Below are 25,212 nucleotides of genomic sequence, written 5' to 3'. Positions count from 1 at the left end.
CAGGAATGGCTTCTTGAAAGCTCATATCTTCACTCTAGATCTTTTCTTCTCCTTTCTTTTAATCCACACCTAAGCTTTGTGAAAAGAGGTATTTGGTTTCTTTTTTTTTTTTTTTTTTGGTAAGCCACATTTCTTTAATTAAAGGAGGCGCGTTGGAGTGATCCGCGGCAAGAAGAGAAAATTCTGGTTTCACAACATGCAGTATTTATGAGGGGGGCTTTGCCATGGAAGCCTAGCAGAGGCCAGCCCCGCCCAGTTGCCTGCTGCCTCCCAGGAGACAATTACTGTCCTGCATAACAATTTGAAGCAAAGATCGGATGTGGTTGAGAGAGCAGTTGCAGCCCTCTGTCCTGCAACCGTTTCTGCTTAGATTCTTTTTTTTTTAATTGTTTCCACGACTTCCTTTTTCTGGTCTTGTGGCCTTCTGAGTTCTGGAGGATCCTGTATAGCAAAAGCCCCCATCTTCTCCCAGCACTTCCTGGACTCTGGAAGAGGAGAACCCCCCCCCCCCAAGCCGAATTCACCCAGTACACACCCACATCCCTGACAGGTCACTCCACTGCCAGGAAGGAAGGCAGCCCCTCACCAACTCAATCCCCACAGCTCTCCTGCCCCCTCCCCCAACCATACCCAGAGTGCAGGCCTAGCTTGCTGTGAGGCTCTGCACGGAGGGTCTTAGCAAGTAGCATTTCTTTCTCACCTTCTTGCTGGTTTGTGCCTGGTGGAGACTCATAGCAGATTTTTGCATGTTAAGGTATGGTTTCATAAAAAGGAAGTAGCTGTGTGTGGGCAGCATACAGACTGTAACCCCAGCTCTTGGGAGGCAGAGGCAGGAGGAGTTCAAGGCCAGCCTATATGCCTCCTATGGAGACCGTGTCACTAAACACCAAAACACCAAGACCTGAGAGTGTAGCTCAGGAGGTGTTTGAGGGACACTTAGGGTTGCCACAATGGAGAGTGCCAGCACTATTGGCCCGTGGGTATGGTGCCAGCATGGAAAACATTAGCAGGTACCAGGTATGGTGGTCAGGAGTAAGAGGGGTGGGGTGTCTCCCCTGGCACTGTGATCCGAGTGTAGGATGTGCTGCTCATCCTGACATCGGTGTGTCAGTTCAGTTTCTTCCCAAGTACTGTGAGAAAGAATATAACAGATTCATTTATTTAAAAGAATTTGTGGGGGACGAAGATGTTTCACATCCCCAGAGTACCAAAAGACAGAAAAGCCTTGGCAGAACCAGCTGGTACCCTGGGGCCTGTGCTGGTTATAACTAAATCTTACAGTAGAGCTATAAAGCCCCTTGGTGGTGGCTTTGGCTGCACAGGACACAAATTGAGCCATTTTGTCTTGAAGCAGTGTGGCCACTCACTGTCAATCAAAAGCCATTACTAAGCTCCCGACCCAGGTCAAGTGGAAGCAAAGCTCCTTCTGCTCCAACTAAAGAGCTGGTTCTCCACAAGGCTGCCAAGACCTTGCAGTGAGGGTGTCACACAGTGTGCTGACAGAGGCCCTGTGAGTCTGCCCTGCCAAAGAGCACACATCAAAGCCAGCACCTCCGTTTCCATATTTGAGTCTGGAGACAATTTTCAACACCTGCCAATCCTGTGTCCCTATTCTTTGCTTTTAAAAGCTTTTATTTCTTGATTTTTATTTGTTTCCTTTGTGTGGTTCTCTGTCTCTCTGTCTGTCTCTGTCTCTGTCTGTCTCTCTGTGTCTCTGTCTCTGTGTCTCTGTCTCTCTCTCTGTCTCTCTCTCTGTCTCTGTCTGTCTCTCTCTCTCTGTCTCTCTCACGCATGTGCAGACACCCATGTGCATGCATACACAGAGGCTGGAGGAGGACCTTGGGTCTCCAGCTCTCCTTATTCCTTTGAGACAAGGGTTCTCACTGAACCTAGAGCTAAGTAGGCAGCTTAGTCTGCCATCCCCCTGTCTCCATCCCCTACAGCATCAGGGTTACAGGCACACATGGCTAGGCCCAGCTTTTCACATGGAGGCTGAGGATTTGAACTCAGGTCCTCACAACAGCAAATAATTTTACCTCCTGGGTAATCTCTTATCCCCCAGGCATATGTTTGCTTGCTTGTTTGTTTGTTTGTTTGTTTGTTTATGGGTTCTTGGGACCAAATTTGGGTCCAGGTGTTCAGTTACCTTTGCAGTCACCAAAGCAGGGACTAGAATACAGTTCTCTCTGAACCACCTGCCTGACAACCTCGTGTGCAAATCATCTCTTTTAAAATTCTCCATGGGTTGTTGTTGTATTTGATTTGATTTACTCCTTTGGGGTGGTGGTGGGGCGGTGTGCAGGGACCTGCTTCTCTACTGGCACATCTATTTCAGCAGTGGTCAGCCCACAGTGTGAAGAATGTCTTCAACGAAGAAGGGCTTGCAAAGCCCTCTGGGAGGTAGGAACCTCTTCTGTTTTAAACAGGACAGAGCAGACGCCGGGAGATTTGCTGGCTTGTCCACACATGCATTTTGCAAATTGGAGACTGGAGTTAGGCCTTATACTGTGGCTGCACCATGTAAAGATTTCCAACAGCCCAGGAAAGGCACGTCACATGTATGTGTCATGATCCACCGGACATGCTGTACCAGCGTTTTCAAAATGGTTGGGAATTGTAACCCTGAGACTGAAAATTGTAAATCTGAGACTGAAATTGTAAATCTGAGACTAAAAATAAAAAAAGGAAAGGGGGAGGAAGGAAAAAGACAGAGAGAGAATGAATGGATGGATGGATGGATGGATGAATTTTCTTGTCCAATCTCCAAGCAAGTTTGCAAACCCTCACACCATCTATTTTTTTGTCCCCCAAAGTAAGTCCCTAAAATCTCCCCACTGAAGTCTGTTTCACATTGTTTGACCCCATATTTCCCGAGCTTATCCGGCACAGATGTTCTACAATGTTGATTCACATCTCTTTGCCTTTCCTCCCCTATACTGCGCCAGGTCTTCTCACAAGGCTTTCAGAATCAAGCGATACCTGGCCAAGAAACAAAAAGCAAAATGGTCCTATTCCTCAATGGATTCAGACGAAAATTGGCAACAAAATCAGGTCCAAGCCCAAGAGAAGACACTGAGGAGAACAGAGCTGAGTCTGTAAGGGTACACACAGTGAGTCCGTCCAGTGGCACGCCTGAGGGTTTCTCCTGAATTGTGGCCATTGATTGATCCTACCAGATGGAGTTCAACAGTTTTAACCTGGAGATGTGGTCAGGTCTAAATTGGGGGTGTGGTTTGTCCAGTGATAAAATGTAGAACCTTTCAAACTGCAATAAACAAACAAACAAACAAACAAATAAATTCCTGCAGAGTGGGTGTGACATGTAGGTATGTAGGATACTTTTGAAGAAGTTCAGAAAAATGAGGAGGAGACATCGAGAAAGTCAGAGAAAACCATCGTGTAGAAAGAAACAGCCAAGAAGAGAGGCAGGAGGAACAAGGGCCCAGGCACTGAAGGGTGGTTGGGCGGGAGGCTTTGGCTTCATTCCTCATTCAGGGAGCACACACACAGGTTCTTCCTAACTCTGGAATTCAGCTTCCCCATCTACAAATCAAAGAGGATCCTTGGAACATCTCTGAATTTATTTTCCAAAATCATTCATTTTCTCAAGGAGGACCAGAAACCAGTTCCTTGTACAGTTAAAAAAACAAAAAACAAAAAACAAGCAAAAAAAAAAAAAAACATGACACTTTTTCTTAAAATTCATTCTTTTTCTTAAAATTCATTAAAAAATTTATGTGGCATGTCTATTTGTATACACACACACACACACACACACACACACACACACGCACACACACACATACACACACACACATGCACGCACCCTTGCAAGCAAGCAGGCACACATGTACCAATGGAGGCCAGAAGAGGGCATCAGATCCCTGGGATCTGGCGTTACAGGAAGTTGTTAGTTGCCCAATTTGGGGTGCTGGAAACTGAACTCAGGTGCTCTGTGAGAGAATCCATCACTCTTAGTCATCCATCCTTGAATATTTTGTATGGGCAGTTTTGTACTTTTGTAGATCATTGAAATTCACAGAGAAATCATAAAACTAGCGAACATGGAACGTTGCAGTAATCCCCCCACCCCCCCACCCCCGCCGCTGTGCTTTGCCATGGGGGCGTCCCTCAGTTCTTCCTCACTCACTTCCCGATTCCTTTTTGTTTACTTTTCTCCCTCTCATTCTTTTCATCTGAGCCAGATTGTCCAGGTACTGGACAATGACATAACACGATTTTGTAACTTGCAGACAGTAATTAAATGTGAGGGCTGAGGGAAGTGGCAAAGCGCTTGCAAAGGCACATGGAGCCCTGGCTTTAATCTCTGGCACTGAAAAATTAAAAAAAAAAAAATAAGTAAAACCATCAGCCATCCCAGAATCTCCTTTAGCCCCCATTCTTGCCCAGATATCAGGTTTATAGAGGGAAAGGTTAGGTCCGTGTTGAAATCACTCATCCACCGGGACTGAAATAAACGTGGCATCACCCTTTCTTGTGATGGAGCACTTGGTGGAAGAGGTGGAGAATACAGAGAGGAGAAGGACAAATGGACCAACAGCCTGAGGAGTAGAGAAATAAGCCTATTCTAGGGACTGGTGACCAGCCTAAGAGCAAACACCTCCTTGTGGGTTCTCATACAAAAGGCCTTTCAGCCTTGGTTTATGGTGAAACCCAGCGTTTGCTGAAAAGAAAATCTCACTGTTTATCCCTTCACTCATTTCCTCTGCACACACGTGTCTCCTAACTAAATTGTGTCTTTGGTGATAGCCGGCTGTTACAAGGCAGAGAGAAACCTTGGCTAGAGATGCAGGCAAGAAATGGGCGAGCCGAGGGTGTGTCTGGGAAAACAATTAGTGACAACCTGGAATACTTAAATACTTAGGATACTGGCCAGCCCCACCCCAAAGATTCCATCGTTATCCTTCTGCATTGTAGGATAGTCCAAAGTACACTCTGAAGTCCCCGGGGATCAAGTTTCAGCCAAGCTTATTAATGGAGCACATCCTTTATTGTAGCTGGGCCTCATTTATAAAATGTGGACATTGGAACTGCTGAGATGGCTCAGTGGTTAAGAGCATTGGCTGTTCTTCCAGAGGACCTGGGTTCGATTCTTAACACAGTCATCTGTAACTTCAGTCTCAAAGGGGTCCAACAGCCTCTTTTGGTCTATGAAGGTTACTGCACATGATGCACACACACACACACACACACACACACACACACACACACACATATACACACACAAGATGTCCATCCAATAAAATAAAAATAAAATCTCAAAAGAAATCTACAGTGAGATTGTTAACACAGTAGGCAGAGCTAACTTACAATACCCTTTCTCTATCTCTCACCTCTGTGGAATTCATACCTCAGATAGGCTCTGGCTTTACATACCAAAGGCCTGATGTCAATCTATAAGGAGGTAGTCTTTACCTTGAATGTACAATTTTGGAAGAAGGCTGTACCGAAATGTAATGCGAGACTACCAAACATCTCAGTGATGGCCATTTGTCATTTCAACCTAGAGTTTTGGGTTTCTCCTTTTTGTGAATATTTGGTTGACTTCAGTTGCCCTTGTCTCCCAGAAGCCTTCCGTAAAGTGGCTGAGATTTACAGGCAGGGGCCAGTTTACAGACACAATGGTGACACAGGCAGGGTCTCCCATTGTTGGAATGGAAAGGCTGAGCCAGCTGCTTAAAAGGAGTTGGTTGGAAAATATGGATGCTTGTCCTATGGAGAAAGCTCTCTTTTCTGCTGCATCTTCTGGAAAAATTTTGATTCTCCTTAGGATTCATTTGGCAGGCAATTTTGGTTGCTTGGGTGTCTGCAGGAGACCCTTCTCAACAGAGTCTCTGCAGACAGCAGAAGTCAAAGCAGAAGGTCAAGTTCATGGTGTCTTTTGCGCTGGCAAGTGAATTCTTAAAGGCATGTGCACAGTGTCTTAAAAAGCAAACAGCGGTTTCTAGGACCCTCTGGATCCTTCTACTTTGGCATTCTCCCATGATTCTCTCATCTAGAGTCCCAATAGGATGTCCTCCCCTCTGTCTCAGTTTCCTGGTAAGTGAAGGCTTTCGTCGGACATGCCCCTTGGGCTAATATGCAGATATAAGTGAGTATATACCATTTGAGTCTTTCTGCTTCTGGGTTAACTCACTCATTATGATCATTTCTAGCTCAATCCATTTATCCACAAATTTCGGGAATTCCTTGTTTTTAATAGCTGAATAGTATTCCATAGTGTATATGTACCACAGTTTCTTTATCCATTCTTCTATTGAGGGACACTTCGGCTGTTTCCATGTTCTGGCTATTATGAATAAGGCTGCTATGAACATGGTTGAGCAAATTTTCTTGTTGTGTGCTGGAGCATCTTCTGGGTATATTCCAAGGAGTGGAATAGCTGGGTCTTGAGGAAGCCCTATTCCTATTTTTCTGAGATAGCACCAGATAGATTTCCAAAGTGGCTGTACTAGTTTGCATTCCCACCAGCAATGAAGGAGTGTTCCTCTCTCCCCACATCCTCGCCAGCATGTGGTGTTGCTTGAATTTTTGATCTTAGCCATTCTGATGGGTGTAAGATGGAATCTCAGAGTTGTTTTGATTTGCATTTCCCTGATGATTAAGGAGGTTGAGCATTTCTTTAAGTGTTTCTCAGCCATTTGATATTCCTCTGTTGAGAATTCTCTGTTTAGTTCCTAGCCCCATTTCTCAATTGGGTTATTTGGTTTTAGAAGATTATGATAGGCAGATTTGGGCCCAGGGGTCCCGCTCAAACTAAGGCACCAGCCAAGGACAATACAGGCTGTAAACCTTAAACCCCTACCCAGATCTAGCCAATGGACAGAACACTCTCCACAGTAGAGTGGAGAGTGGGATATTACTTTCTCACGTACTCTGGTGCCTCACCTTTGACCATGTCCCCTGGAGGGGGAGGCCTGGTGGCACTCAGAGGAAGGACAGCAGGTTACCAAGAAGAGACTTGATACCCTATGAGCATATACAGGGTGAGGAAATCCCCCTCAGGAACAGTCATAGGGGAGGAGAATAAGGGGAAAATAGGAGGGAGGGAAGAATGGGAGGATACAAGGGATGGGATAACCACTGAGATGTAATAAGAATAAATTAATAAAAAACATTTTTTAAAAAAGTAAATGAAAAAAAAAAAAGCAAACAGCGGGCAGAAATAGTCAGTATTTGCCAAGTACAATGAAGCCCCTCGTCTCTGAGGAGAGGTTAGTTACTGCCAAGCGAAGCCAGCTACCCTTGAGCCATTCTGTTCACCATGGGCGGGTGGCTAAAGACGAAAGGGAAGAGCGGCTGGAAACAAGACGAGACAGAGCGATGTGCTCAAAGGGAGTCGGGATTCTTTGAGCTACCTCCCTTTAGCAACCAGTTTAGACTTGCCCCCAAGTTACAATGGCTGGCATTTCCCACCTCAGGTAAGACTACTCCGAGGATGGAACCTTTTCTTGCTGTCGTGTTACAGATGCCTGTGAGACGTCTGATGAATTGACTTCATTCTTTAACTCAGCTGGCAAGATTCAATGGTTCACACTGAAAGCATGAATGACCCATTTTGTGGCTTGAATGACTCCCCTTTAATGCCTCCTGATGTTAATGTATCTTGCCCAGGGTGAAACTTACTATATGAATTATTCACCGCTCTGTGGAATGAATGGGGGTCATGCTTGCCCACGGAATGTTAGCTGCAGCTATCTGACATGATGGGGGCACAGCGGATGTATGCATGTATACAAAGGACAATGAATGGCTTAGAATTTGCTAACAGGGCTCAGCCCCATTTGTAGTTAGGATCTTTCTAGGAAGCACAGCACCTTTTTTTTTTTTTTTTTTTTTTTTTTTTGGTCTTGCATCATGCATCATGACAGCTCTAGTGGGAAAATCTAGGTCTCCAACAACAACATCAAAATAATCTAAAGAGTGGCATGGTAGTAAGCACTCTTGTCTTGGTAAAATCTTGCTTTCTGGGAGTGAGTAACCAGCAGGAGATGAGCATGCACTTTAAAGGAATTTAAAATGAAGAAACCCATCATTTTTATTATGCAAATTTAAAGATGTTAGTACGTTTCCTGTTTGCTGATGTGAAATGGAATATTTTTTTTGATGAAATAAAAACAATGGATGTTATAAAAATGAGGCATTTTAAGTTCTGATTTTAAAAATGAAACGGATCCAGAACCTCCTGGTTTGAGAACATTTGGGGTGAGTTATCCCCTCCCAGGCTTGCATGCCCAACCTTCCTACTGAAATCCCTGTGGCTTAATAAGGATGATTTACAACCCAGAGAAACAGTTAAGCAACTTAGTGGGAGCTGATAAATGAACCACTGAGCTTACTTATACAAATAAGTGGGGCATTAATCTTGAGTTTGAGTTCCCCCATTGGGTTCTCTTTATAACCATTTGTAAAACTGTGAGTGACAAGGAGAAATGATTGGCAAGTCTTAACAGCTGGAAGAAGTTTTTAAAATGCCTTTTAAACTTTAGAAACCAGACAAATAAACCTTGAGACCGGCTTATGGAGCAAACTGGCTCCCACATTTCCCATATATATAGTTTAAGGAGGAATGGTCCAATGTAAGTTGGCAGCATATGCTTAAAAGCCACCTTTTTGGGACCCTTTTAATGAACCAGCTCTCATGTTATTGACCAATACAAAGGTATGTTTGATTAATGTCACATAAGAATAATACAACCCTAAATATATCCACCAAGTTTGCCATCTTCTTCCCAAAGCTAAGCTACTCAACAATATTCTGAAATGGATTCCCAAGCCACAGAAATGCTGTGTATCAGGGTCATAAGCAGATTTTCCGTGCCTCAGACTGGTTCAGACCATCTGTAGGCACCTATCACTAGGAACTTTGTGGCTTTGTGACATTAGTTTTGTCAACTGGATACAACCTAGAGAAACCTGCAAATGGAGCCTCGAAGAGGGAAGGATTGCCTATATGAAGTCGGCCCGTGGGTACGCCTGTGAGGAATTGTCTTAATTGCTTTAACCAATGAGGGAAGATGCACCTCAAGTGTGGGCAGCAGCTTCTGGTGTAGTCTCAGATAAAAGGACACGGAGAAAGGAAAGCTTCTTGCTTGGTGGGCTTTCACTCTTGCTGGCGAGTGCATCTACTCTGTTGCAGTGTTTACTGCTAATTGCTTTGCTAACTAGAATCCAACCTCTTTAGGCTTCCAAGGTGAACTAGGAGAACCCTGGGCCTTCAGCGTCCATTTGGAATGATGCTATGGCCTCCAGCCTCATGGACCGAGCAGCTACCAGATTGGTTAATTCTCTATTGCTATGATGAAACACCTTGACCAAGACAACTTACACATGAAAATACTTAACTGGGGTGATAGTTTCAGAGGGTTGGAGTCCAGGATGGTGAAGCAAAGGCATGGTGCCAAGTACAGCTGAGAGATCACATCTTGATTGGCAAATGGGAGGTAGAGCTAACTAGGAGTGGTAACGGCGTTTGAAACATCAGATCTTTCCCCTAGTGACACACTCCTCCATCAAGACAACACTTCCCAGTCCACCCCAAAGACTTCTAGGAACTGAGTAGCTCTCTGTAGTAAACATATGAGACGGTGGGAAAGGGAAGTGGGAGCATTTTCATTCAAACTACTACCACTTCCTGGCTCCTTTCAGACTGTGGCCATATTGTAGCGCAAAATGCGTTTGGTCCAACTTCAAAAGTCGCCCTAGTCATTCGGTCTCAACACTGTTTAAAAGTGAAGATAAGCACCTGGGTGCTCTTATTTCACATTAGCCATTTTCCTGTTAAATATTGATTCTGTCCTTGATTTGCAAGACCCAGGCCAGCTTTGTTTTTTCTATATGATCCTTTTTTTTTATCTTTAATTCCAAAAAGAGCCTCCTGCCTTTTATAGCCTGGCATATGATGAAATAAAGTAAAGGCCTTAAACATATTAGCTAATTTGAGGAACCATAGAAAACCCCTTTATGATTCATGTACCTCCGAGAAGCTAATAACGTGGCTGTTCTTTGCTACAACAAAGAATCTTTCCTCTGTTCTGATTATTTCATTTTCATCAGAGCAAGTTGGAGATGAAAACCTTGCCCATTTTTTCTGACGCTCATCTCTCTTTGGATTCATGGCCCTGGAGGCTGCCTCAAAAGTGAGAGCTACATAATGCTGTGTGTTGGATGTGTTTTATCACGAGGAGGCAAATAATTGAGCTGCTTTCAACTGTTCTCTTGAAATAGGACCAGAGCAAACTGAGTTTTTATTTATTCTCTCAGTGGTGGGTAATTTGGTTTTTTTTTTTTTTAAAGGTTGCAAGCATGTGAGATAAACTGAATTCTGGTTATAAGAACTTCGCTGCTCACTGGTGACTGTCGAAGAACACAGGGTGAGTCAAGGATGTTTGAGCCTTGCCCGTTTTACCTGTTCATTCGTGACATATAGTCCAGTAAAACTATCATTTCCCTAACCTGTTTTCACCAAAGCAGTGGAAGGTTTGGGTTTGTTGTTGTTGTTGTCTTTTTAGGAGGAGGAGTTGTTTTGTTTGCTTGCTTGTTTTTTGTTTTGAGACAGGCTTGCCTCAATCTCACTGTGTAAGATGACAATGACCCTTCTGCCTCCACCTCCCCAGTGATGGGATTACAGGCATGTCCTGCCATGCTAGGCTTACACAGTGCCGAGAGTTTGTGCATCCTAGGGGTCTGTGCATGCTCGGAAGCCACTCTACCATCTGAGCACACACACACTGTGGTTCTTTCATTTGGCAACTGTTCTTAGGGGTCTGGAGGAAATAACACCATTTCCTTAGCAGCCAGTATCTTTATTCATTCAAGCCAAGTTCCATTTTCTTCTTAATATAGGCCACTTCAGAAGTGGAAGGAATATGTGTTGATTAGATTGGCCAGAAAAAAAAAAGAAAAAAGAAACAACAACCAAAAAAACCCCTGTTGCCTCCCAAAAGAAATTGTTGAAGAGTAGAAGTCACGTCACGGTGCAGATTTGACCTGTCTAAATGAAGATGACTGTTGTATTGATGCTAGCTGGCTTGTTCTTGCTTGGTTAGGTATAAAAGTTCTTCTCTGGGTCTATAAATAAGCACATAGCCATCTCTACAGCCGTTATAGTTTCCACTTCCATCGTCTGATTTTTCAGCTCCACGGAAATACGTTTCCGGGCGTACACGTTAGAGGTGAGGCCATGCTTGGGCGGGAAATGAGATGAATGTTGTTTAAGTCAAGACTCTTCCTATTGTTTTTACATGTACTTGCTGTTTATGTGGGGGTAGGGGAGCATGCATTGGTGGTCAGAGGACAATTTACAGGAATGGCTTCTCTCCTTCTTCCATGTGAGGCCCAGGAATTGAACTCAAGTCATCAGGCTTGGCAGCAAGCACCTTTACCACATCATTGGCTCCACTGGCTGAAATGGAGAGCCTTTCTTTGTATGGCTTTGGCCACCTCGACACGCGTGCTTGAGAGTCAGCTACTTTTAAAATGTTTAAGGTTTTTGTTGGATCATCATGCTCCAAAACTCATCTTGGGCCCATCCGCCTAACCAGAGGATCGGATCCCTGCTCCACAGGGACTGCGTCACCCCACACTTCTGGGTCTAAGATTCTCTTTTGATGGGACTCGGAATTCCATTCAAGATTTACCTTTGATGATATTTCTTTTCTCTCAGCTTTGAGCGGAGTGTTTCAAAAATTCACCCAAGGCATAAGCTCATTAGTTTTTAATTATAGTTATCAGGAAAAAAATAATATTTTTCAAGATACTCAGGATAAAAGTAATATTCCAGCAAGTTCTAAGGCATTTGAAGAGTTTTGATCTTCCTTTCTTCTGTCCTCTAATAAAAACTGTCTTTCTTCTTGTATTTTAAGAGTACTTCCTTCTGACTAGGAACGTCTGTAAGTGTTATGCGCAGGTTAACTGTGGTGGTTGGTTTTAAGTATCAAATTCCCACAATCTATAATTACCTGGGAGGCTGTTTTACATGAAGGAATATTTAGATCAGATTGTAAGGCTATCTGTGGGGGATTTTCCTGACCACTGGTGTAGGAAGACCCAGCCCACTGTGGCTGGCACCAATCCCTAGTCAGGGGTCCCTGAACAACGCACGACAGGAGAAAGCTGGATAAAACAAAACCAGGCCGCATGGATGCACTCGTTTTTTCATGGTTCCTGACTGTGGATGTGGGGTAACCCCCTTCAAGTTCCTGCCTTGTTGTCCCTGGGACCTGGGACCATAACCTGGAGGTACAAGTCAAATACACCCTTTCCTTCCTTGTTGCTTTTGTTCAGGGTTATTTTTATCGCCGTAACGGAAATGGAGCTGAAAGGTTAACTATGGGGGTATCTCGGAGAATAACTCCACTATTTTTTGTGGCTGTTGTTGATGAATGAAATACTAATGAGATGATTATGTGACAAATTAAATTTCTAAGGACAAAGTTGATTTATAGATCAAACATGATAAAAGATGATATAAGAACGCAAGTAAGTATCATGCAATAGGAAAAATCCATCTACTGCAGTGCTGGTAGCACCTTACCCTCCTCCTACAAACAAACAAAAAATTAATTTTTATCTCTGTGGCTTTTTGTGTATGTGCATTCCAAAAAAAGTCATTTTGACCTAACTGAAAGAAACTATACAAATCAAGTCAATTTAACATCAATTATAAAAATAATATTTTAACATAGACCAAATGACTTAAGAAACATGGACATTGGCTCCCTTCTTTAATCTTTAAAATTAACTTGTTATTATTTGTGTAGAATAAAACATAGGTGATGATTTAGCATGGAGCTGAGATGGCTGGCAAATAAGAAGAGAACCTTCTTGCTGGGCATGGAGGCACACGCCTTTAATCCCAGCACTCGGGAGGCAGAGGCAGGCGGACCACTGTGAGTTCGAGGCCAGCCTGGTCTACAAAGCGAGTCCAGGACAGCCAAGGCTACACAGAGAGACCCTGTCTCGAGAAAAAAAAAAAAAAGAAGAGAACCTTCCTATGACTGGAGATTTCTTCCTGGAGCTGTTCAGCTGGGGGAAACGGAGATCTAAAGGCCCACGTAGTTTGGCAACTCTCTGCCTGAAATTTACATTTTTTTTTTTTTTTTGCTATTTCACTTTAAAATTAAAATATTCAAAAATGTCTTTTATCTGCCTTTTTAGCCATTTAGATTCATTCCCTACAAAATAAAGCCCTAGCCACGGTGAACTTGATGCCTGCAGAATTAATTAACAAATCTCTTATGTCAATGGGAGTTTATTAACAACATTTGTGACATTTTCAAATCAGTCCTCTTACGTCCTCCAATTATGCCCTCAATGTGGTCAGGCACCATCCCAGGGGCAAAAAAACAAAGGGTGGGAGGGAATCAACATACTTATGACTGACTTCAGAAAAGCAAATTAATAAAAGGAAGTGGATATAAATTGTGTTTTCTGTTGTTTGTTACATTGAATGCAGAATGCAAATGCATGTTCTTTAAGGACATTGGCTCTCCTTCAAAAATGTGAGCTATGCTGTCAGAAGCCAGAAGCTCCTTCCTTCAACTTCTGGGCCCAGAGTTAATTTAGATTAACTGTCTCTACAACGGAGCTAAACTAGTTTTAAAACATGGGACATTTCAAATGTCTAAACACAGCCAGCTCAAGAGCATTATATCAATACGATATCAAAAATAAGATGATTTTGGATGAGAGTTATTTAATGTTACATTCAGTTGGCATACTATGTAATTTAAGCTAAATTAGACATAATTGTTAGGTATATATGTATATATATATACATATATGAGGTCAAAAATAAGTCTGGCATTAATTTCTGGGTGACTTGAACTGAGCCCTAACTTTCTAATATTTCTGGTGTCCCATCTCTATTAACTCACAATGGATAAGCTGCTGAGATGGCTCAGCTGATAAATGCTCTTGCTGCCTCTTTACCCAAGTTCTATTCCTGAAATCCACATAGTGGGAGGTAAGAACAGACTCTGACAGTTTGTCTAATACACATACCCAACACCCAAGGAAGATAATAGAAATGAAAAGGGGAAACAGAACTAAATTTCCCACCAGTGGGTCTCACTCAGACCCTAGGTGTAGCTGTGATGTCACTGCAGTTGGCTCTGCCTGGGTCTTCCTTCCTTGGTAGGACCCAGCCTCATTTTTCCCATCTGGGGAGGCTTACCTAGGGCACAGTCTTTCCTTTTCCATCAGTGTGCTTTTGTGGATTGTCATTTAAGTAGTTAGGTACCAAGTGTCTCTCTGTGTGCTTGGAGATGCAGTGTGGAAGATACAGTGCACACCGGGACAAAAGGGCTGATTATGTTCCTAATGAGCACACACTCCAGCTCTGAGGGCCAGTGACTGTTCGGTGCTGCCCTCCTTGGACCTCTAGTCTTCTTTCTCCTTGCGTTCTCTCCTTTGCTGCACTCTGGACCACTTCCGGGCTAAGTAGGCATTCTAAAGAGCTTTGGTCCTAAATTGCAGAATTTGCTTCTTTCTTTCTTATCACCCCCCCCCCCGCCCCCGATGTTTTCCCTTCCCCTCTTTTACCTTAGTGTTAATAAGAAATGCTGGCATAGTCTCCTCCCAGGGTCACCCTGTCCATCTCCCACCTGGAGTCCTGCCTCAACTCTGTCCTCACTGAATGGACTCTGGATAAAGCTTGGGGTGAATTGGAGGCTAGAAGGGAAAGGGTGAGATTTTTGTCTCTGTTTTAACGTGAATAAGAGTGTTCTAGGGCTGTAAGACCTAGGCACAGGCAGGACTGTGGAGGGCAAATACATCCCAAAACCGGAAAGGAACCACTTGTGTTGTTGTTGTCTATCATTAAAAATAATAAAACCAAGGCACAGAACACTTGGGTTTTAAAAATAAGTAATTCTTATCACCTTTAATTTTAAAAAGGAAAGATTAGAACTTGAAAGCCAGACATAACAGTGTGCCCATAACCATCCTTACATGTACATTTTGGTGGCCCACGCCTTTAATCCCAGCACTTGGGAGGCAGAGGCAGGCGGATTGCTGTGAGTTCGAGGCCAGCAAGTCCAGGACAGACAGGACTATAAGAGAAACCCTATCTCGAAAACAGCAACAACAACCCCCCCCAAAAAAACCAAAAAAATTTACTTATTTGATTTATTATATGCCTGAGTATATACACAGCAGCAGCAACAACAAAACCCCCCAAAACAAAAAAATTCACTTATTCGCTTTATTATATACCTGAGTATGTATGTACACACACACACACACACACACACACACACACACACACACACACACAATTTATGCATGTATGTATATATATGTGGTGAGTGAATGCAGGTACTTCAGCGATCAGAAAGGGGCATCATGTTTGCTAACTGGAGTTACAGTTATAAACCACCCAGGCTGGGTCCTTTGCAAGAGCGGCAAGTACCCTTACTTGCTGAACCATCGTCTCTCCAGCTCTCTTTATATGTATTTTAAAATAATAATCACACACACAATGTAGTATGTCAAGCTGTGCCAGTGTTTTCTCCTATGCGTACTGAACGGTAGGGGCAGCAGGGAGTCTAGGGTCTGTGGGATGGAACCACTAAAGCTTGGGGTTGAGTTTGGGAGAAACTCTACAGAGAAAAAGCTCTGAAAAGTGAGCAGGTTGCTTCCCCTCTATAGATGCTGGTGCCTTTCCTTACAACGTCCTTGGTTTTGTGTTATTTATAGTTTTACAGAACCCATATGCTGTTGGTGGGGAAATTACACCTATGGCCATTGCACTAAGCCTCAAGAGGCTCTTATCTCAGATCACAGCACTGTCAATAGAAACTAGATTCTGAGGTATCTTTACAAAGACCAGTAGATACAAACTACTGGTCTTCAAGGCTGGCCTCCGTTCTCTGTGTCTGAATTTCACATCTATAGGTCACTCAAAACTGCAGTTAGACTTGTTGACTATTCTGTGTGACCTTTTCTTTGTGACCTTTCCCCATAGTCTGTGCAAGAAATGTTGAGGCAGACAGGGCATGTGCCCAAGGCCGTGAAGGGTGAAAAATCCCAGTGAAATGAAGCCCCTTGCCTCTTCTTGTAGAGATAGATGAGACACGCTCTGGGCAGCTGAGGCTTGCCAAGGAGCTGTCCTCCTGGAAGTGAAGGCAAACAGAGTCAAGAGACCTCATGTCACCTTCCGAGGTGCATTTTCTGCAGGGCAAATCAGGAGCGAAGAAGAAAGGAGGAAAGTCAGAAGGAAGAATGGATTGAGTAAGGGAGGATGGAGAAAACAGAGGAAAGGAGGGAAGGCAGCACACACACACACACACACACACACACACACACACACACACACACACACACTCTAATATGACTACCTTGACTTATAATGCATGATTTTCCTCTGAAAATTTGGTCGACAATGGGAATAACTTTTACCCTTGCTAAGAGAGGGGATGGGGGTGCTGATGTGACTGTTGAGATGACGGAGATTTCACCCTCCATGCGAACATTTGCTCTTTTTTTTTTTTTTTTGCTCAGCAAGTAATTTTGTTCAGTGCTGGAATCTGCAGCAAGTACAAAGGACGTTCAATGAAGCACGTTCAATGCATGTAAAGAAAGGCGGTGAGCGAAGCATCAGGCAAGCCTGGAGAAATCATCCTGGTGCCATGGAAAGAAACCACACACCGACAAGCTAGAGATGACGGTCAGTGTCAAGGCGCCATACACGTTGTTTTCTAGGTTCCCTCCCCATGACAGTAGCATGACTACTAAAAAAACCTACATGCAAAGGAGGCCTGGTAATGATGGGCAGGCACTCCTTACTGCAGACGAGAGGCCAAGGAGGGGTTTCTAAAGGCGTGTGTCATAGTGAGTGACACCATGAAGAAGAATGACAGGCAGCACATAAGAACCAGCCCACTTGAGAGAGACTAACACTCACTGACTGGGACCCTGGCAGTTGTATATTAATGCCTGCACAGCCGCGCAGTCCCAGTGTTCCTTCGTGTCCTCCTTGCTCTCTGATTTCTTCTAGCCTCCTTCTTTCCATTCTCTCTGCTCTGCCCCTCCTCCGGCTGTGTGTGTGTGTGTTTCAGACTCGCCCTGCCCCAGGATGTGCACTCTGGCAGGGGCTCAACTCTTCCTTGCCTTTTCCGCACGGGCGACTCGAGCACTCTCTGTTGTATCGGGAATCTCGCAGAACCAGTGTTGCTCCTCCGTGCCTCTGAAGCACGGGGCTTCGGCCCACACACCAAAACACACAGAAGTATCTCTGCCCGCAATCCAAACCTGTTTCTTGCGATGAGAGGGTTGGAAACTCGTGTTTAATTGCAAGGATGAACATGTAGCTGGTCAGTTTTGGACATCTTTACAAAGAGCATCGTCTACTGTCTGTTGATGTGTTTCTTGCCCAAAGATCTCTTGCCAATCCTGTTCAATGGCTTCTGGTTGTGTGAAAAGGAGCAATTTCTAATGGTTTCCAGTTTGCTTTTTTTTCTTTTTTTAATTTCTGTTTTTCTCCCCTGGTTTCCAACTAAATCCAAATTCTGTTGCCAGAGTAAAGGTTTTGACCCACTGCCCGGGCTCTTAATCAGACGCGAGGAAACAGATGTAAGTGTACTGCTTGAAAGAGAGGAATGGACTCCATTTTCCTCTGCAGAGGTCCCAGGGGACCCACAAGGGACAATCTAGGAGACTGTGGAATTAAAGAAAGGGATAAATTATGGGATCTCTTTTGAAATCACTAGCAAGGGGGCATAAAAGGAACCAATCAGCAGGACGTGAGCACATGTCCCGGGTTAGTCACTGGACAGCGACGTAAACTATGAGCTGTGTCTTCCTGCTCCGTCTGATTTGTGTTTACACTTCACATTCCCTGTTAGTCCCCACCCACTCCCCTTCCTGAGATATCAGAACTGATCATTCTTGCAAGCAGAGATAGCACTGTATTGGTTCCGGAAGAATGCCTCTCGGATCCTCAGCTAACGCTAAGCGCGCCCTCCATGTGAGAGCCAAGAGAAGACGCTGATTTTTTTTTTCCTTGTCAAGTGGAGAGCCTCCAGCCCAAGACGTTCAGCTGGAGGATGGAATGCAGAGCTAGATGTTGGGATGGGGGGGGGGGGGTTAGAGGATGCCAGCCCTAGAAACAAAGATAAAAAGAGAGGTAATAATTTAAGATGTGGGTGTAGGCAAGATCATCTAGGGAAGCAGGCACAGCAATGATGAATGGAAAGCTGAGGCCAGGCTCTTGTAACACACCCGCTTGTGGGCAAGGAGACCTGGGTCATGAGCTTATCCCAGGAGGTGAGATGGAGTGGTAAGGGAGGAGGGGCCATACTCTCAAGGGGGTGGAGAATTTCAAAGACCTGGCTCACAAGCAAATGCCACCACTGAGGCAGAGGCCAAAGAATGGCTGGAAAACATAGTTGAGGATGGTTACGACACAGTAACCATGGTAGAGCCTTGAAGCAGGCCAGATTGCCAAGCACTCAGGTGCCCAAGACAAAAAGAGGTCAGATTTATTTTCCAGGAAGCTTAGTCGTGAAGGAGAGAGAGAGAGGAGAAGAGAAGAGAAGAGAAGAGAAGAGAAGAGAAGAGAAGAGAAGAGAGAGGAGAGAGAGAGAGGGGAGAGAGAGGGGGGCGGAGAGAGAAGACAAGAGCTGATTTGCACATTAGCAATTTTGCTTTTTAAGAATGGGGTCTTGCTGGGCAGTGGTGGAAGAAAGGAAGGAGGGAAGGGAAGGAAGAAAGGAAGGAAGGAAGAAGAAAAGGAATGGGGTCTTCTGTGCTCAGATGTAGCCTGTGGTGGGGTTCCTGCACCCTCCCTCCTCCAAAAGCAAAACAGATAAATACATATGCACAGGGAAAACCCCTGAGGAGAGAGCCTAAGGGAGTAGCTGGGGAAGCTTACTGAAAGACCTGGAAATCACCAACACAACATGTGAGATGAACCTAACCTTGAGCAGAAATAGATGTACGTGGCAATCTCCTCAAATCCACACCTCACTGAATAAAGTCCACATGGTACCACAGTATGGTAGTCAAGGGCACACAACCTAAGCCAGACTGCCAGGGCTCTGATGACATCTTTGTCCTTAACTTGCCTTTGTGACCAATATGATATCTGGTGCTCTGTGCATTAATATAATGATTTTAAAAACAGGCAAAATCACAGTATACATTCTATGAGATTATTTGTGTGTGTGTGTGTATGTGTTTGTGCAGACACCCATGTGTATGCATACACAGAGGCTGGAGGAGGACCTTGGGTCTCCAGCTCTGTCACCCTCTCCTTACTCCTTTGAGACAAGGGTTCTCACTGAACCTGGAGCTAAGTAGGCAGCTTAGCCTGCCATCCCCCTGTCTCCATCCCCTACAGCACCAGGGTTACAGGCACACATGGCTAGGCCCAGCTTTTTACATGGAGGCTGGGGATTTGAACTCAGGTCCTCACAACAGCAAGCAACTTTACCTCCTGGGTAATCTCTTAGCCCTCAGCATGTGTTTGTTTGTTTGTTTATGGGTTCTTGGGACCAAACTCAGGTCCAGGTCCTCATGCTTGTGTGAGCACACCGTGTTCTCCAGGTTAAAATGGGGTTCTATTTCTATTAACCTACCAAACTGAAAAGGCTTTAAGTTGAAAAGGTGTCTTTTACATCCAATACCAGAAGTCATAGCTTAATGACATGTTTCCCTTCTGAAAGTGGGAAAATTGTAGGCCGAGCTGTCAGTAAGTTAGGGGCTGTCTTTACATTAAATATTTAGAGCAGACATACACTTGTAAACACTGTACAATAGTGAAAACTGAAAGCAGAAAGAGAACGGGAAGTGATGGGGTGGGGGATGGGCGGGGGGATGGGGGTGGGGGATTGAGGGTAGGGGTTGGGAGTGGGGGATGAGGGGTGGGGAGGGGGAGGAGCTCGGAGAAAAAGCCCTGCCATGTTCAGAGTCAACTCTAAGAGAACCCATCTTGTAAGCTTCTCTTCTTGGAAGCAACCTGCCTTCTGTTTGTTTGTTTGTTTGTTTGTTTGTTTTCCTGTTAACCTTCTGTCCACTGTCAGAAACCAAACCACTTACTTTTGGGTCAGAAGTAGTGTGCTAGGTTATAAAAACTCCTATTTCCTAGCAAAACTGAGTTTTAATGCAAAAAAAAAATGCAGGGAAGTCAAGTATAAGCAATACAGATTCTGAGGGAAGGGGCAGAGTTATAATCTGTTTCTATTCCCAGAAGTAGGGAAATAATATTCTATGCACAAAGCATTTCATACTCAAAAGGTGGCAGCCATGTCTGTAGATAGTTCCTATGGAGTCAATAGTGCTGTTCCTTCTAAGTCAACCACACCTGGCGACCCACTGCCATCTGTACAAAGAAAAATACGGTGTCACTTGCTGAATGGGAATAAAACCACCCCCCACATGAAGCTTCCTCTAGTCCCATCTGTGCCCCAACTCTTGTAGCTGCAACACGCAGGGCGGAAGTAGTCAGTGAGTAGAAAGCAGGACAGGAGATACATCACAAAGTTGTCCTTCGTGCCTTGGCGGGTGTGGCAGGATAAAACTTGTGTTTGTCTTACAACATCGGCCTGGACCACTCGCTTTGCTCTTGTTGACAGGCACCTCTGCCTTGTGATCTCTGCACTGTTCAGAAACATCCTGTTCCCTGGTTTTTATTGGAGGCTTAATTCTCACTGTTTTTAGAGGCAGGATCCTCACTAAGTGGCTGATATATAGATAAACAGATACGTCATGAGGAGTCTTCCCTTCTGAGTGGACATGTCATCCTGGGAGTGGGCTCATTAGCTTGACGGGTTTGTTACAGATCAGGCTTGGTTCCCATCTTCTCTTAGGTGCGCCGTCTTGTGATGTACCGCATTCTGCAATGTTCTAGAAAAGCAGAGGGCCTGGCTCTGATGCCTCAGCCTCCAGACCTCCGAGCCAAGTGATGTCCTCTTCATTTATAAGTAACTGACTCTCATCTCATGTGTTCTGCCCATTACAGCAACACCAAACAGGGAAACTGGATAACAAGCTAATGACCTAATCATCTTCTCTTCACCTCATTGGAAAGGATGGGAAAGGCAGGTTCTGGGCCTATTGATGCAAAGCCAGTTGGTGGCTGTTGACTTCATAACACAAGCAGATGATTCAGAATTTGGAGTTTGGAGCTTGGCGTGCTTCCAGTGGGTACAATTCCATGGTGTTCCCAAGGAAAAGTAAACCCTAGCTGTGACTAAGAGAGTTACTCCGTGGCACATTGTCAAGTAGCTATGCTGAATGCTGTGGAAGCCAGTAGTCCATGATTCTTTTTTTTTTTTTTTTAAAGATTTATTTATTATGTATACAATTCTCTGCCTGGTACACCTGCAGGCCAGAAGAGGGTACCAGATCTCATTACAGATAGTTGTAAGCCACCACGTGGTTGCTGGGAATTGAAGTCAGGACCTCTGGAAGAGCAGACCATGCTCTTAACCACTGAGCCATTTCTCCAGCCCCAGTAGTCCATGATTAAGAGGACCTAATGGAGGCTGGCAAGATGGCCCGGTGGGTAAAGGCACTTGATGCTAGCTAATGAGTTCAATTCTCAAGACCCACAAAATGGAAGGAGAAAACTGACTACTGCAAGTTGTCCTCTGAGGTCCACTTACAACAGCCCCTTATGCACACGCTAGATAAGTAAATAAAAATGCAATAAGATGAGTGTGTCCAAGTGTCTAAGGAGTTCTGCTGGGAAGATGACTGTTGCTTAGGGAAGAGAAGAGCTGCCGGAGCAGTAGTGATGGGGTGTTGCAGGTGGGCCAGTAAGCCAAGGTTTTTTTGTTTTGTTTTGTTTTGTTTTTTCAAAAATGGTTTGAGAAAAAGGAGAGCATGGAAACAGTGTCCCTTTCACCATTTGGGGCATCTTAGTTGATCCCCTCTCCTAAGCTGGATCAGACATGTCATCCTCCTGCTTTAGTCCCTACTGTAAGACAATACAAATTTAATGACCGTAGTTCTGAGGTACAGAGGTCCAAATGGGTCACAGCATGCTCAAATGAAGATGTTGGCAGGGACCCATGCCGTTCTTCACATTTGAAAGAATAACTGTGTCCTCATCCGTCCCAGACAACAGATGTATAAATACAGCTTGGCCAATGGTCCCCTCCCCATTCCCACGACATCTTAGCCTCTTCAGAGCTCTGACTGTGTTTCTGTAGGATTGCTTCTCTCATTGGCACCCACCCTCCCATTTCCTTCTGAAAAGTGCACCATGATTATCTTGAACATAGTTGGATAATCCCGAATGCCTTACACGTTGCCATTAATAACACCCCCAAAGCCCTTTTGTGTCCACAGCAACACCCACAGATTTCAGTGTGAGGGCATCTTTGGGGTACTAATCATTTTGCTTACCATACTAGGCATGAGCTTGCTGTGAGAGTTCAGGTAAACTACGACGTCCCCAAGCTGCCTCTTCATCTGTGACATGATGATACTAGGTCTCTCAAGATATCACAGGGAAATTAAGATGAAGAAGTGCATTTTTAATGTATTGCCTGATGTTTTAAGCACTTTCAAAATGATACTTTAAGAACCTTGAGGGGCAGAGATAGAGCTCAGTGGTGGAGTGTAGCCTGGCATGCATGAGCATGGATGAGGTACGGACTTAATACCCAGGACCTCATTTCCCACAATGCACCTGGAGGATCCCACAATGCACCTGGAGGATGAAGGACATAGATGGTTCACTCCCAGATGAAACAGACACCATTGATTTAATCTACTTTTTTTTTCTTCTCTTTATCTGTGTGTTAGAGAGGTATGTGTGTGTGTTGTTTATGTACATGTACTTGTTCATGTGTGTGCACGTGTGTGCAATATGTGCATGCATGCCCATGTGGCATATACATGTAGAGGCTGGGGATGGGCATTGGCTGCCTTTCCCTACAGTTCTCCATCTTGCTTTTTAAGCTAGTCTGTCAATGTCCCTGGAGCTCATCAATTTGGTGAAATGACCGGTCGAGAAAGCTCCAGGATTTCACCTGTCTGCACCTTGCCACAGCTAGGATAACAGTTGCAACCACCTTGCCCTATGGCTTTTTATGTGGGTGCTGGGGATCTGAACTTAGGTCCTCAAGTTTATGCAGAAAGCACGTTACTGACTGATCATTTGGCACATTTCTTACCAAAGCACAAAGGAAGAAAGAAAACAAAGAGAGCGAGGCAATATTAAATCGGGAAAGCACCCAGCATCATGCATTCACCTCATCCATCAGTCACGATTTTCTTCTGAGACCTGAGCTTCTCACTGAGTCCTGGGTAGCCAGAGAGCTTGCCATGTTTATGTTTGAAAAGACTGAGAAAGTCCTCTTGAGGGACAGCTCAAGGGAACTGTTCTCCCTGATGCCTGAAGCCATCCTTCCATCTGGAAGCAGCTTTACTTCTCCCCCAGTTCATCCTGGCAAGATCAGCTTGGAAGCTAAGACCTGGGTTAGACGCGTCTCCTCCAGGATCACCTAATGTGGGCCAAAAGACAGCTACAAATACGGATTTGCGCAGCCACAGAGATGGAAGTGCACACCAGCTCGATCAGGAAGGGGCCCAGGAGGAAACTCCGAGTGTTGCCCCATGAGGCCAGAAAAGGAAGGCCCTTCCCATGGTTTCAAAGAGAGTGGAGGAAGTTCTGCCCGACCCCCACCTTTACTTCTGAGCCGACCAGTAGATTTAATGTTTTAAATTGTTATTATTTGTTATTATCTGGGGCACACCTGTGGTGCTCAGAGGACAGCTTTGTCAAGCTTGTCTACCTCTAAGTGGGTTCTAGGGATCGAACCCAGGTCCATCAGGCTTGTGAAGCGAGTACTTTGCCCACTGAGCCACGTCTCAAGCCCAACCCCGAGACTATAGCGGAGGAGTTAGTAAACTTAAGAATAGACCACTGGGAATTATGCCATTTGAGCCACAGAGACAACACACTTTTATAAATGAGGAGAGCCTGAAAGAACTCTGTGACGTACAAACGGTTCCAACCATGGTTCCTGTCCTCAGACCTCCAGGAAGATGGAATAAAACAGCCCGGAAGACATTACACAAAGGTAAAAATGGCTTGAAGCCCCTAAATATGGCCTTCACACTGATTTTTTAAATTAATTCGAGAAACTTAGCGAGCCCCAAACAGAATAAACAAAGAAAGAAATCCATGTCAAAATACAAGATAATTAAATGAAAACAAACAAACAAACAAACAAAAGACAAGGAATAGCTCTTGCGGCAACCAGAGGAAAACATCGTGCGGGCATTAGACAGAGAAATGGGAGCTCAGATGACTGAGGCTAGCTCACTGGAGCCGCAGGGGCTGGGAGGGAGTGACAAAGCAGTCTAAACTCCCCAAGGGATGGACAGCTACATCTGGACTCACTTCTAATTGAATTTATTCTACACCTGGTATATATCTACCTATCAAGGGTGAACTAACATTTCCGTATGTAGAAAAACTGAACTTTATTTTTGGAAGACCTGCCTTAACAACTTGGGTTCCATTTCATCATGTGAATCAGGATCGCAGTAAGATCACTTTTTTGTTTGTTTGTTTGTTTGTTTAGTTGTGGTGTCTTATCAACAACAACTATGACTTTGATCATAAATACCAGCTCCTGACTGCGTCCCTCACGCCAACGCCAGCAGATATCCTTCAAAGGAAGAGGGGATGACATCAGAGAGAAGTCAGAAGCAATTAAGAACAACAGAAACGGCAAACATTTGGCTCTTTAAAATACGAATAGTTGAATGCAAAATTTACAGCAGCTCCCGTAGGTGATCAGTGAGGCCAGCAGCCGAGAGTCTGCCACACAGCACGTCTCCCGTGTTCCTCTCATAATGATGACTGTAATTTCTAATTAGACTGAAAAGTTAAGTGTATTTTAATCCCCCAAAGAAACCATAAAACGCTTTTATGAAGAGGTAGTGGCCAAATGCTCCTTAAGCCAATTAAAATAAAGTTCAGGTTAAGTATTCCGAAGAAGGCAAGAGAGGGGAAATTAAGAAAAGCAAGTACAGAGGAAACAGAGAGCCATCATGCGATGGTATGGTTTTTAATAAACCTGATAATTATGTTAAATCAGAATGGTTTTAAAAAATCGGTTGTGGGGTTGGAGAGATGGCACAGAGGCTGAGAGCGCTTGCAGCTCTTACAGCGGATCTGAGGTCTGTTCCCAGAACCCACATGGCAGTTCACATGTACCCGTCACTCCT

At 44.5% G+C, this 25,212-nt stretch overlaps 1 pseudogene across 1 annotated transcript; it reads left to right on the top strand.

Annotated features, from left to right (window-relative positions):
- The first annotated feature begins 993 nt into the window (after positions 1–993).
- On the top strand, positions 994–3,099 carry LOC311580735 (large ribosomal subunit protein eL39-like; annotated as a pseudogene). Its single transcript has 3 exons — positions 994–1,017; positions 2,336–2,400; positions 2,946–3,099. The product of its transcript is annotated as a large ribosomal subunit protein eL39-like (transcript).
- Positions 3,100–25,212: the final 22,113 nt, after the last annotated feature.

This window comes from Acomys minous (genome assembly GCF_964271855.1).
Source record: "Acomys minous genome assembly, chromosome: 13".
Lineage (NCBI taxonomy): Eukaryota > Metazoa > Chordata > Mammalia > Rodentia > Muridae > Acomys > Acomys minous.
This window is presented reverse-complemented; position numbering and strand designations above follow the sequence as displayed.